The 13178-nt window shown below is 43.9% G+C and overlaps 1 protein-coding gene across 2 annotated transcripts in view; it reads right to left on the reverse strand.

Moving 5' to 3' along the window:
- Msi2 (musashi RNA-binding protein 2) overlaps nucleotides 1-13178 on the reverse strand; it is a 426832-nt gene that overhangs the window by 380420 nt on the left and 33234 nt on the right. The window contains exons 2-4 of one of the 2 annotated variants that reach the window (XM_013519250.1): nucleotides 3405-3595; nucleotides 2368-2485; nucleotides 2065-2201 (exon numbers count right to left, since the gene is read on the reverse strand). The gene's annotated coding sequence lies outside the window, so the exon portion shown is untranslated. Of the gene's footprint in view, nucleotides 1-2064; nucleotides 2211-2367; nucleotides 2486-3404; nucleotides 3596-13178 lie in introns of both variants that reach the window. The other variant, XM_013519251.1, reaches the window with a different exon arrangement.

Consider the following 13178-nt stretch of genomic DNA (forward strand, 5'->3'; position numbering starts at 1 on the left):
AAATAAATAAATAAATAAAAGATTTCTTCTCTTTTCACTATTCACACAGGGTAGGAGGTGGCCAGAGCACCCCTGAAGGGCATGGCTAGAGTGTCAGCGCATGCCATGTTTGGGTCTGCAGGGGCCAAGCCCCATCGCAACCGTGTTGTAGCAGCGATTCCCACCTTGGAGGACCATGGGCCCGAGCGCCCTCGTCTGGTGAACAGAAGGAACGCTTTATTACGTTGTGGTTCCCTCTACTGGCAGAGCAGAGAGGGTGGGTCCGCAGTGCAGCCCCCTGCTAGAGTCCCAGACCAAAGGCTCACAGACGCAGAGGTTTCCGGGCCTGAACACCGCCGCCCACCACAGCGGCCCATGCTGCGATTTGTGCAATCACCAGTCAGCTAATTCCAAGTGGCTGAGAAAACTAAAAGAAAGGAGAAGAAGAAAGCGCCGTGCTCTCTGAAGAGAGAATTCAAATAGGACAAAATCGAATCCATTTAGCCGAACGTGGTGCGGAATACATGGAATGGAGGGGAGGAAGGAAAGGAAAACAAGTATTAGATGGGGGACGGTAAAGGAGAGACTGCAGCGCAACTTGCCGAACGAGACATTCATGCTAAAAATAATGCGGCTTCCAGAGAGCATGAGAAATAAAGTGTGGCCCTGTCCAGGGGCAAGAGGCACGAGAGGATCCGTGTCTCGACACTGAGAATTAGAGCGAGGTGAAGCTAGGACCATCCCTTTAGAGGAGTAGGAATGAACATGAAAAGAATTTGAAGTGAACCAGAAAATTAATTTTGTCACCGTCCTCTTACTCCTGTGGGTCTGACGATGTCGGAGGCCCCCACGACAGTGGCTGGCCATGCCTCTGGGCTCTGAACAGACCCCCCCAAGGACCCGTCACCCACTCAGCAAACACCACGTGAGAAAGGAGGGCAAGACCTGGTTTGTCTCTACTAGGCTGGGTCACAGATAATCATGAGCATTCAAAAAATCAATTGCCCAAGGGGCTGATGGGGAGCCGTGGCCTGACAGAAGGCGCTCACGAGGAAGACCCGGGGGGTTAGCTGATCGCAAGCTTGATGTGAACCTCCAGCGCGAGGAGGCTGTTGAGAACCCTAATGCAATCTTCAGCTCTATTAATAGCACAGCAGCGTGTGGAAGGAGGGAAGCAATAATCCCAGTGCGTGCTGGCGGGTCAGGCCGCATGCAGCTTTATGCTCGGTCCTGCGGGCTATATTTTAAGAGCAGTGCTGGCAAATTCAAGCCTGTTCAGATGAGCATGAAAAGGATTGGACGTCGGTATGTAGGCAGCATAGTGATGAGCTTTACAATCCTCTTACAATTGGCAGTATCAGAATGACTATTGCACCAAAGCCATGGAGCCTCCGCAGCCAGTACCAGGAAGCGCATTCCCGGTGTTTACTTAACCTCGAGCTTTGGGGTCCTCTCTCCATACACGGGGTAATACTCTACCCAGACTCCTCCAAGCATTGTGTGAGAGGAGTCCATTCATCTGGGCCAGCGTGGACTGAGCGTGTGCAGAGGGAAGCTCTGTGCTAGACCAGGGGCACGAAGAGAGTCCAGCGGTCTCTCTCTGAGGAGCCCGCGATCTAGTAGGGCAGACAGGCCCATAAACCGGTACTTTGCGGACAATGTGACATGTGGTGAGAGAGATACACACATTGATTTGAGATGAGATGCAATTAATTTGTTATAAGGGAAGAGTGACAAAAGAGAAAAAACTGAGTCCTTGTAGGGTACATGCATTCAAGGGCAGAAGGAAGAAAAGGAATGACCAGAGGGCGGGAAAGAAGAGCTACGAAGGAGAAAAGATTAGAACCAGGAAAGCTCAAGGTCACAAAAGACAGCTGAAGGGTCTCCACGGTGTCAGACACCATCAAGAAGCAGCAAAGGAGGAGAAAGAGGCAGGCGAAGACATTTCTAGACTATTCACAGATGTGGCGATTAGGGTTGCATTTGTCGCGGTCAGGAGAGACCTTTTGGGAACATGACGAAGACAGAAACTTACTACACAGCGTGGTGAGAGTTGAAGAAGGAAAATATTTTGCTGGAACCCACCTTGGTGTTGGTTGGTGACTCGCTGTCTGCTAGGGGATAGCGGGAGATGGCAGTACGAATTGTTCACCCGGGTGGGGCAGACGGATGGGGTTTCCTGGCCGGCTGGGCTGACCCAGTATGATGTTCCCTATAGTCACCTATGAAGACTGGAAGACAGAAGGGCGTCCGCCATACGCCCAACGATGGCCAAGCTCCTCCTTTTCCTCCCCTCCCCCATTCCTGGGTGGTTCTTCTCCCAGAAGTATCCCCAAGCACCACGCTTGTCTTAGCATCCCCAGTGTTTGCTCGCATTTTGTTACTTACCGGTGAAATTAATATTACTCTTTACCCTGCTCACATTCCAGATCCAACACGCGTTTTTTCATCAGTGGGCTTGTGTTTGGTTGATTAGTTATTCATGTCTAATGTAAGATGACAAGAGCTGTAATACAGAGGCATGATTGTGGAGAACGCAGGCGTGCAAGCTCTGGGCTTGGCTTCTTTTCCTCCTTCCTTTGTGGGGGTGGGTGGGTGCTGAGCAGGTTGGTAAAGGCATCTGGGTCACTTGCAGATGCTGGAAACTCACCCTTTACCTAACAGGTAACCAGAGCAAAAGAAGGGACCGAAAACAAGTGGCAGAGACCAGCCCAGCCCCTTAATCCCATCCGTCTCCGTCCTGAGCACCTTGTCGAATTCCCAGTCTGTCCCCACAACCGCCAGACCCAAGGCTTTTTCTCTTTTTTCACTGCTGGAGATTGACCTGGAGGCTTCCTGTGTGCTAGTTAAGCACCCTCCCAGGGAACTATATATCGCCAGGGTTTTAAATTTTATTTTTGAGACAAGGTCTTGCTAAGTTTCCAGGCTGGCTCAAACTTGCCATTCTCCTGCCTCAGCCTCCCAAGACCAAGGTCTTTCTGGCCCTCTATTACTTTCTAATTTGTCTATTTATTTCCTGCACAGCATCAACGGCATCTGAAGTTATCTTTATTTATTTCTTGCCTGGAGAATTATCTGGAGGTGTCTCCCCGCTTCTACCCCCACAAGCAGAATCTCATCTATGGTGTTTGTCACTGGGCCTCTGACACCTCCAACAATACCAGTTCTGGGTGGATCAACAAGTATCCCCTGAATAAATGAACCTTAAATGTCTGTAATTCTCTTCCAAAGGGTAGCTCTATTTTAAGAAAACCCAACATTAAAATATCAACTGGGAAGAGAGGCGAGACTAGTAAAGAGGTGATTATTTAAATCACTAGGTGGACTGTTGACGAAGGCAAGTTTCTTCCTGCCTTTAACAATTGTCCATAACGTCGGGGGGAGGGGGAGGGAAGCTTCACAACAAAACCTAAAACATTCCTCACCTGTTCCCAAGTCATTTTCCGCCTCATCATCCTGTTGTGTACTTCTTCCCAGCCCTTTTCACTCTCTGAAACTTCTGTGTCCTGCTGCTCGCCTGCTTCCCAGTCCTGTCCACACCCGCCGGGACCTCACCCGCCACGCCTGCTGCACAGCCCAACACAGTGGCCGGAGACACTGGATGAAGGAGTGAGTGCTTAGACAGAAAGAGCAAGAAACAGCTGAGATGAACACGAAGTGGAATGAACTGTACAACATGATTTTTGTCACACACACACACACACACACACACAATCAAGCTGCAGAGGATTTGTGTGTGTGTGTGTGTAGTACTGGACATTGAAGCCCATGGCCTTTTCACTAAACTATATCCTCATGTTTTTAAATTTTGAGACAGGGTCTCATTAGGTGGATAAGCTTCTCAGGCTGGACTCAAACTTGAAATCTTCCTGCCTCAGCCTCCCAGAGTGCTCAGATTGCAGAAGTGCCCCATCACACACAGCTTCATCCCATTTTATATCTCTATGTATTTGCTAGTGTCTAGTCAGTCCCTCCTTCTCTCTCTCTTTCTCTCTCTCTCTCTCTCTCTCTCTCTCTCTCTCTCTCTCTCTCTCTCTGTCTCTCTGTCTCTCTGTCTCTCTGTCTCTCTCACACACACACACTTCGGGCATATGCTGCACAACTCCGGGCAGCATGATCCCATTGTATTCTATGTCAGGGGCACCCCAGGAGCGCAGTATAAATGCTGTCCCTGGGAGTTGTGCAGTGTGCAACACGGTGGCCCCACCAACTGCGCTGCGTGTGGCTCGCAGATCTTTGGAACACCAGGAGAACAGAATAACTGGCTGCCTGCGGGGAGGGGTATGTAGGTGGCTGGGAATACAGATGTGGGGGAGACTTGTGGATTAACTTAGGGTCCACTTGTAACGCCCAGCTGAACTGAATCAGCGTGGTGCTGGGTGTGGAAGGCCCACCCGAGGACCATTGCCAACAGCATAAAAGCAGAACTGGTGGGGAAGATGGTGCTGTTGATTCTCCTGCAGAAGCTTGTCACGCTGGCTTTCCTGCTATGCACTTAGCTGCTCTCAGTGTCGGAAGAGCTCAGATCCTCCAGTCACTGAGGATGGCTCTGGTGCCATCAGTTCTCTTCAGGGGAGCTCTGGTCCTTACGTTGAGCATCACTTCCTGGCTGTAGTACAGATCCCTCAGCATGCTGGCACAGATCCTTCATTCCACTGGCACAGATCTTCTTGCTTCCACCATTGACCTTTGGGCCTTCCCAGTGCAGATCTTTGATACAGACTTGCATGAGACACTGTCGTGGGCTCTAGGTCTTCAGCTGGATTCGTGCAGGACATTCCCATGGGATCTAAGCCCTCATCTGGATTCTTCAGGTACTAGTGTGTGGACAGATCTCCAGCATTCTTCTACATTTGACTCTTTGGGTGAATATTATGAAATAATCCTGTGAGTTATGCGTCCTGTGTTAAATCTATTCCCTTGTAAGGACTGACCACAAGACGTTTCACAACACAGCCTTGGTGTCCTCTCAGTTTGGGACCATGTACTTGTGTAATGGAATACTCTTCCACCCCGAAAATGAATAAAGGAGTTGTAAAAACAAATACATACTCATACACAAAGTAATAGTATATGCTAGAGAATTGGAGAAATAGACAAATACTAAGAAGTATAACAGAGAGAATTACAATTAAGCATGATATTTTTTTTTCCTGGTCTCTGGTTGGCTTTATGTCTGTCCTGAGTACCTTGAATGACAGCATCATATAGAGCAGCAGCGTGCAAACCATAGCTCCAGAAATGTAGCCCAACACTTGTTTTTGTCAATAAAGTTTTATTGGAACACAATCACACATATTTGGTTACATATTATCTATGGCTGATCTGCCTTAACACCACATTGAGTAGTTGGGATAAAGGCCACATGGTGCTCAAAGACAAAAATATTTACTATATGGGCCCTTGAGGAAGGCTATGAATTCCTAATGTAGGAAAAAATGCAGATTTTGGAATGGGGTTCAGATCTCAGCTCTACTGCTGAACAGTCAATAGGAGGAGCTTAATTTTCATGTCCGTGAAGCATATCATCCAGAACCTGCATTTGTATTTCAGGACTTGCTCCTGTTTGCTCTTTTGTTTGTTTGTTTTTTGGAGACAAGGTCTTGCTCTCTAGTTCAGGCTAGCCTTGAACTCACTATAACCTTGAACCTGTAGCAACCCTCTTGTCTCAGCCTCCCAAGTGCTGGGATTACAGGTGTGCACCACCATGCCCAGCCTTCCTATTCATTTTTTAAACAGTATCAAGACCATACTGCATATTACTGCCACCATATTTTGACTCCTACTTTTATTTCACCTAACTTTACATCACAAATATTTTCCTATTAAAATTATTCACAGACATTTTCTTTCTCTTTCCAGAACATGTATGTCTGCATCCTTACCCCTATCAGACCCTGGAGACAAACCTAATTTCTGACCAAATCTTTCCTAATGGCCTTTTCTGCTGTACTGAAATGAAATTGATAGATAATATGCCTACAAATATAATTCCTCCAGGAAAAAAACTAAAATGGTGTTCAGTGTATACTCTCAAGGATAACTAAATATATGCAAATTTGTATTTCAATTTATGAATGCCCTGGCATGATTCTACTAGAGGACACAGGGATGGGAGGAAGACGACAGCAACCAGCTATAATGAACATATCAGTCTGGATCTGGAATGTAAGAGAACCCAGGAGCAGAAATACAGATGTTCACCATAATTAGACCAAAGTTAGGATAAATCATAACAAACAGGACTTATTTGCAAGAAACAGATGGATACATCCTCCCCCCCGCAACTCCCACGGTACTGGGGATGGAACCCAGAGTCTCCTGCCTGCTAGGCAAGTGCTCTACCACTGAGCAACAGCCCCAGCCTTTTGAAAAATGTGTTTATTTATTTTAGACAGGGTCTCAGCCAGACTGGCCTTGATTTTACAATCCTCCTGTCTCAGCCTCCCAAGCAGCTGGGATAAGGGGCATGTGCATGTTCAGAGGGATCTCATCTTAGTGGAAGTAAGAATTATCTACCAAGATGTATGAAAGATTATTATGGTTGAGGAACTTTAGGAGATATTCTCACAAATAAGCTGAGCCTTATTAAGAAGTGAAGCATTAAAACAATCTTCCATGCTATGATACGTGATTATCTTGAAGTACATTCAAAACTCATATAAGACATAGGACAGTTACTTGTTTTGCTTGTTTGTTTTGAATCCAGTGCCTACTGAGGTAATCCCTAGGCTGGCTTTTTAAATTTTTGGAATAAGTTTTTACTAAACTGTCTAACCTGGCTGTGAACTTGTGATCCTCCTGCCTCAGCCTCCCCAGAACCTGGAATTACAGGTGTGCACCACCACACCCAGCTCTGGGCAATTATTGTTGGGGAGAACTGTCCAATGCACTACAGCTTTGACTCCCCCTAAATATTCATAATGGCCCCTGTCTGCAACGACAACCAAACAATTCCTTTGAATTTTCAAACCCCCTGGAAGGGCGGGACCCACCTCCTTGAGAACCACACATACATGTGAAAGCTATTTGAAAAATTAGAAGCACTTTTTACATACACAGTGTGATTAGTCTAGGAAACTGCAGTGAATTTTCCATGGATATTCTATTTTGCTCTATATAAATGAAAGCTGTTGAATCAGAAAACAGACGTTCTTTGTAAAGCTGATTTTCATTTCTGAAAACATGGCAAATGAATCGATACACTTGTGGAGAACAACTTAATTCAGGATTAAGAATAATTTCTTAAGAGTACCAATGCAGAAGCAGTCAGTGCAGAATTCTTAGGCAGAGACAGGCGGGCGTGCAGATATACGGAGAGCGACCGCCAAAGCTGGCGGACCTGAGCTCAGGCATTCACGGCCTCACCGGAATGGTGAGAAAGGCGGCAGGGCTTGGAGTGTGCCCGACGAGGAGGTCAGGGTGGAAGTCTCCCAAGGCTATGCCCTCAGTGGAGGCTGAACACAGAAACACCCCCCACTGCCAGGAGGCCTTGCAGCCTGCACAGTGAGCAGAAGGTGTGTCTGTGTGTCTTGTGTAGACACATGTGCCATAAAACACTCAACCACACGCTGTGCATCACATGGTTTATGGCAAAAACTCCACCCTCTGGGAGGCCTGGGCGCCCCAGGTGAAGGGAGGGCGTGTTCAGACATAGGAAGGCCTTGGAACTCGGAAGAAGAAAAGTGGGTCCTCAGTGAGGAAGCTGGATCTACCCCGGCCTCGGAGTCCATCCATGTCCCGTCCCCATCCACTACCCCCGTCACGCACACTGTGAAAGAGCAAGGAGAACGACCGCTTACAGGAAAGGAGTGGGAGACACGTTAACTAAGCACCCCGTGGGATAAGGCACCAGCTCAAAACAAGAACCAGTGCAGAGCTGGGCCAAACCTACAAGACATCAGATCCTGAAATAATAAGAGGAAGATAAGAAAGTTTCCATTGTTCATATGTTTACTAAAAACAAAATGTCCTCATGAAAACACATGCAAGAAAAAGAAACTATAAAAAATGACTTGGTGGTTTTGGAGAAAGAACCAAAAGAACTGAAAGGAAAGAATGTGGCAAAATCAGTAGGTATAAAGTAAATATAAAATCCAGTTGAATTTTACCGGGTGTGCTAGTGCACGCCTGTGTCCCAGCACTCGGGAGGCCGAGGTGAGAGGGTTGACCCGAGTTCGAGTCCAGCCTGGGCTCGAATAGTGAGTTCAAGGCCAGCTTGAACTACATAGAGAGAAAAGACAAGAATGAAAAGACAAAAAGAAAAAAGACAAGAATGCAGTGGGTAGATTTATAATAATATCTATATCTGTATCTTCTATCTATGTATCTCCATCATAAAGAAATTGTGAAACACGAAAGACAAAGAGGGTATCTTAAGAACACTGAGAAAGAAAAGACACTATCTCTAAAGGAATTATTGACAACTTAATACTCATTAGCTATAGTTGAAATCAAAAGACAATATATGATACCCTCAGTATGCAGAGAGAAAATGACTGTGATTTTCAATTATATATATCTATAATAAGGAGGGAAAAATCATTTTCAGGCAAAGGAAAACTTGGTACTAACAAACCTTCAGCTCTTGCAGAAGAAAAACATTAATCCAAGTGGAAGGTATAAGGAACAAGAGGGAATAAAGCACACAAAAAGTGGAAAAATAGGTGAAATACTGAGTGTATAAAGCAACAATAGTAATAGGCTTGTAAGATTTTAAAAGAAAAATGATGCACCTAAATGCACAACAGAAATAGTGTATAAGTTGGGAAAGGATAAATGGAAGTTGTGAGGTTTTTATATTTTTCAAAAGAAAGGTGAAATTATTAAGTAGCTTTGATTTTGGTGAGTTATTTGTTGCTATTTCTAGAAAAATCACTTACAGAATAGAAACAGTTCTTCAGCCAGTACAGGGGAAGAAAATGGAACTAGAAAAAACAACCAATCAATTCAAAAGAAGGCAAAGAGATACAGAAAGAATGAAACGTGTGGGAAAATTAAAATAAAATGAAAACACAATAGTTGTAAGTCCAGAAATGTTAATAATTATGACAAATACAAATGAATTAAATGTTCTACCTAACATACAAAGCTTGTCAGAATTAATTTTTGAAAGACCTAAACATACACTGCTCATAAAAAAACAGGTCTTAAACAAGAGTGTATAAAGTCTGCCCGGCATGGTGGCACACGCCTGTGATCCCTGAACTCAGGAGGTTGAGGCAGGAGGATCATTGTGAGTTTGAGACTAGCCTGGCTACAAAGTGAATTCAAGGCCAGCCTGAATTGCACAATGAAACCCTGTCTCAAAAAGACACACAAAAAAGAGGAGTATACAAAATCAAAAATGCAAGGGTAGAAAAAGATGTACTAAGAAAAGGTGTACTGCTTTTATCTATGCTAATGTTAAGCAAGGTAGGTATAAGGCAAAAAAAAAAAAAAATACTAGAAACAGGGTCACTCTGAGATGTCAAACCAGGCAGGCGTGTCCAACATGCAGCTGTGGGTTGGACACACCTGTGTTGTAATTAAAAATATCAAAATAAAAGAAGTTTTGTTACTTGTACACAATAACTACATGTTTTGTATGTGATGAAGACAGTTCCTCTCACTCAGTGTGGAAAATTCAGTTCAACAGAAAGACATGCTGATTTTAAATTAATTACTCAATAACTTTCAAAATATACTACACAAAAATTGATACCAATTGCTACGGTTTGAATGTGCTCCCCAAAGTTGGCGTGTTGAAAACTTAATTCCCCATGTGACAATGCTGAGCAGTTGAACCTTAAAGATCAGGTCATGAGAGAACAATGCCATTATGGGGGGGGTGCAGTGATTGCCGTGGAAGTGGGTTCCTGATGAAGGGATGAATTCGGCTTCTCTCTCCCCACACCTGCAAGGTGAGCCCATTTCTGTTCATTATAAATACCCAGTCTCAGTGTTCCATTACAACATCCAAAAGGCACCAAGACACCACCACCAATGAAAAAACCGGCAATCATAGCTGAACACGGCGGAACACACCTTTTCCACACATACGGGAACATAGTGCCCCTTTCCAGTAACACAGGGATGGCGAACCTTTTAGAGCTTTCAATGATAAAAACAGCCTGCTGTGGCACACGTGTTACTTGTACACAAGTAAGATACAGGTTTACCGCCACTGCAGTAACAGGCAGAATAAATGGAGCAAGTAGGAAAAAATAAGGACTTAGCAGGTTTGAACGACACACTTAATGCAAATGACTTAAAGGACATTATGTCAGTTTAGGAAGCAGATGGGCCCGGATGTGCCAGAGGTTTACTGGGGAAAATCACCGGTCAAGCATAAAGGGAAAGAAGCAGGAGTGTGGAGAGGCTCGTGACCACAGCACCAATCTGAGAGGAGTGGGAGAAGGGAGGAGAACGGGGCAGGAAGAGTCTCGGACTCAGTGAATGTCGATGAACGGCACAGCCAGGCTGGTGGGGCCTCTCCGAACCAAAGCTACTCATTTAAGCAGTGTCCCTCCCCTCAGGAATGGGCTGCACTAGTACCCTTGAGTAGCTCATTACTGGCTGGGGGCAGCCCAGGGGGAGAGGGGGTCATCGGGGATGTGCTGGGGGATCTGGAGGAGCAGCGGTGAGATCTGGATAACTGTGAGGGAGAGCTGAGCTGCCCCTGGTCACGGCCACCGTAGAAGAACCTGGCACAGCTGAGGGCTGGGTTTTCCTCACCACCACAGGCAGAACACCCTCCCTGACACCCACACAATCGTAATCTTTTCAGACACCTGTGATACAGTATTGGAACCATGCAGACTATCTTCTCTGACAACAAAGAGACTAGGCTGGGAATTGGTGAGGAACCCTTACAAACTTAGAAATGATGAAACACCTGTTTAAATAACCGGGAGGTCAAGGCTAAGGATGTAGCTCAATGGTAGAGTAATTGCCCAGCAAGCACGTGGTTCAACTCCCAGTATGGCAAAAGAGATAGAGCAGTAATGAAAGTACATAGCAAAAAAAAAATTAAAAGAAAGAAAGAAAAAAGAAAGAGTTAAACAATGCTGAAAAAATTTATGACCTAAAATGCTGTCTCAAAAATGAAGTACTAGCCAGGTGTGGTGGCGCATGCCTGTAATCCCAGCACTTGGGAGGCTGAGGCAGGAGGATCGCTGCAAGCTCGAGGCCAGCCTGGGCTACAAAGTGAGTTCAAGGCCAGCCTGAACTGTATAGTGAGACCCTGTCTCAAAAAGACAAAAAAAAATAAAAAATAAAAATGAAGTACTAAAGAGCTACATATCCATTTATGAAGTTAGAAACCCCAGAAAAATAAACACAAGAAAGGTAAGAAAGAAAATAAGATAAAAGTAAGAATTAATAAAACAAAGCAAACACAGTAGAGAAGATGAATAAAGTCAAATGTTGGGGCTTCGAAAAGGCTAATAAAAATGATAGACCTCTTGTAAGACTGACCAAGAGATAGAAAAGATATTCTAATGGTATTTTGATTGGGATTGCATTAAATTTATATAGCAATTTTGGCAATGTGGCCATTTTTACTATGTTAATTCTTCCTAACCCACAAGCAGGGGATGTCTTTCCATTTTCTGATATTCTCTTTGATCTCCCTTTTCAGAGTACTATAATTTTCAATGTAGAGATCTTTTACTTCCTTTGTTAGATTGATTCCTAAGTATTTAAATTTTTTGATGCTATTGTGAAGGGTGTTGTTTCTCTAATTTCTCTCTCAGTGCATTTGTTATTTGTATATAGGAAGCCTATTGATTTTTGAGTGTTGACTTTGTATCAGCTATGCTACTGAATTTGGTTATTAAATCTATGAGTCTTGTGGTGTAGTTTTTGGGGTCTCCCATGTAGAATATCATATCATCTGAATAATGATAATTTAACTTCTTCTTTACTATCATTATTCCTTTTATTTCTTTTTCTTGCCTAATTGCTCTGGCTAATGTTTCCAGAACTATATTAAATAGGAGTGGTGATAGTGAGCATCCTTGTCTTGTTCTTAGTTTTAGAGTGAAAATTTTCAGTTTTTAACATTCAATGTGATACTGGCTGTTGGTTTGTCATAGGTAGCTTTTATCAGACTGAGATAAAGACCATGTATTTCTATTTTCTGTAGGGTTTTTTTTTATCATAAATGGGTGTTGGACTTTGTCAAATGTTTTTTCTCCATCTGTTGAGATGATCATGTGATTTTTGTCCCTGGCTCTGTTAATATGGTATATTACATTTATTGATTTGCTTATGTTGAACCATCCCTACCTACATTGCTGGGATGAATCCTACTTGGTCATGGTGTATAATCTTCTTGACAATTTGCTACATTCTGTTTGCCAGTATCTTACTGAGGATTTTTGCAACTATGTTCATTAGGGAGATTTAGCCTAGAGTTTTTTTGTTTTGTTTTGTTTTGTTTTGTTTTGTTTTTGGTTGGGTCCTTCTCTGGTTTTGATACCAGGGTAATACTTGCTTCCAGGAATGACTTTGGAAGTATTGCTTCCCTTTCAATTTCCTTAAAGAATTTCATCAGTAGTGGCATCAGATCTTCTCAATCCCAATCAAAATACCACTAGCATACCTCACAGAACTAGAGAAAACATTCCTAAAATTCACTTGGAACCAGAAGAGACCTAGCAAAAGAGAATAGCAAAAACAATTCTAAGCAGCAATGGGAAGGCAGGGCATCACAATCCCTGACTTGAAATGATTCTACAAAGCCACTGTGACTAAAAACAGCATGATACACACACACACACACACACACACACACACACACACACACACAAAGACCTGAGGATCAGTGGAACAGATTAGGTGCAGAAACAACTCCAAACACACTCAACCACCTTATCCCTGACAAAGGGACCAAGCACATTCCCTGGAAGAAAGATAGTCTCTTTAATAAATGGGGCTGGAAAAACCGGCTTTCCACATGCCAGAGACTAAAATTAGACCCATGTCTCTCACCATGCATTAAACTAAAATAGAAATGAATCAAAGATCTAACTATTAAAACAGAAACACTAAATCTGCTGGAAGAGCGAATAGGTAGAACTCTTGAAGACATAGATGATAGGCAAAGATTTTGGAAACAAAACCCTGATCACATGGGAAATACTACAAAGAATCAACAACTGGGATCTCATCCTATTAAAAAGCTTTTGCTCAGAAAAAGAAATTACCAATGGAGT

Source organism: Chinchilla lanigera, unplaced genomic scaffold (genome assembly GCF_000276665.1).
Source record: "Chinchilla lanigera isolate Chin_1 unplaced genomic scaffold, ChiLan1.0 scaffold00050, whole genome shotgun sequence".
In the NCBI taxonomy this organism is placed as follows: Eukaryota; Metazoa; Chordata; class Mammalia; order Rodentia; family Chinchillidae; genus Chinchilla; species Chinchilla lanigera.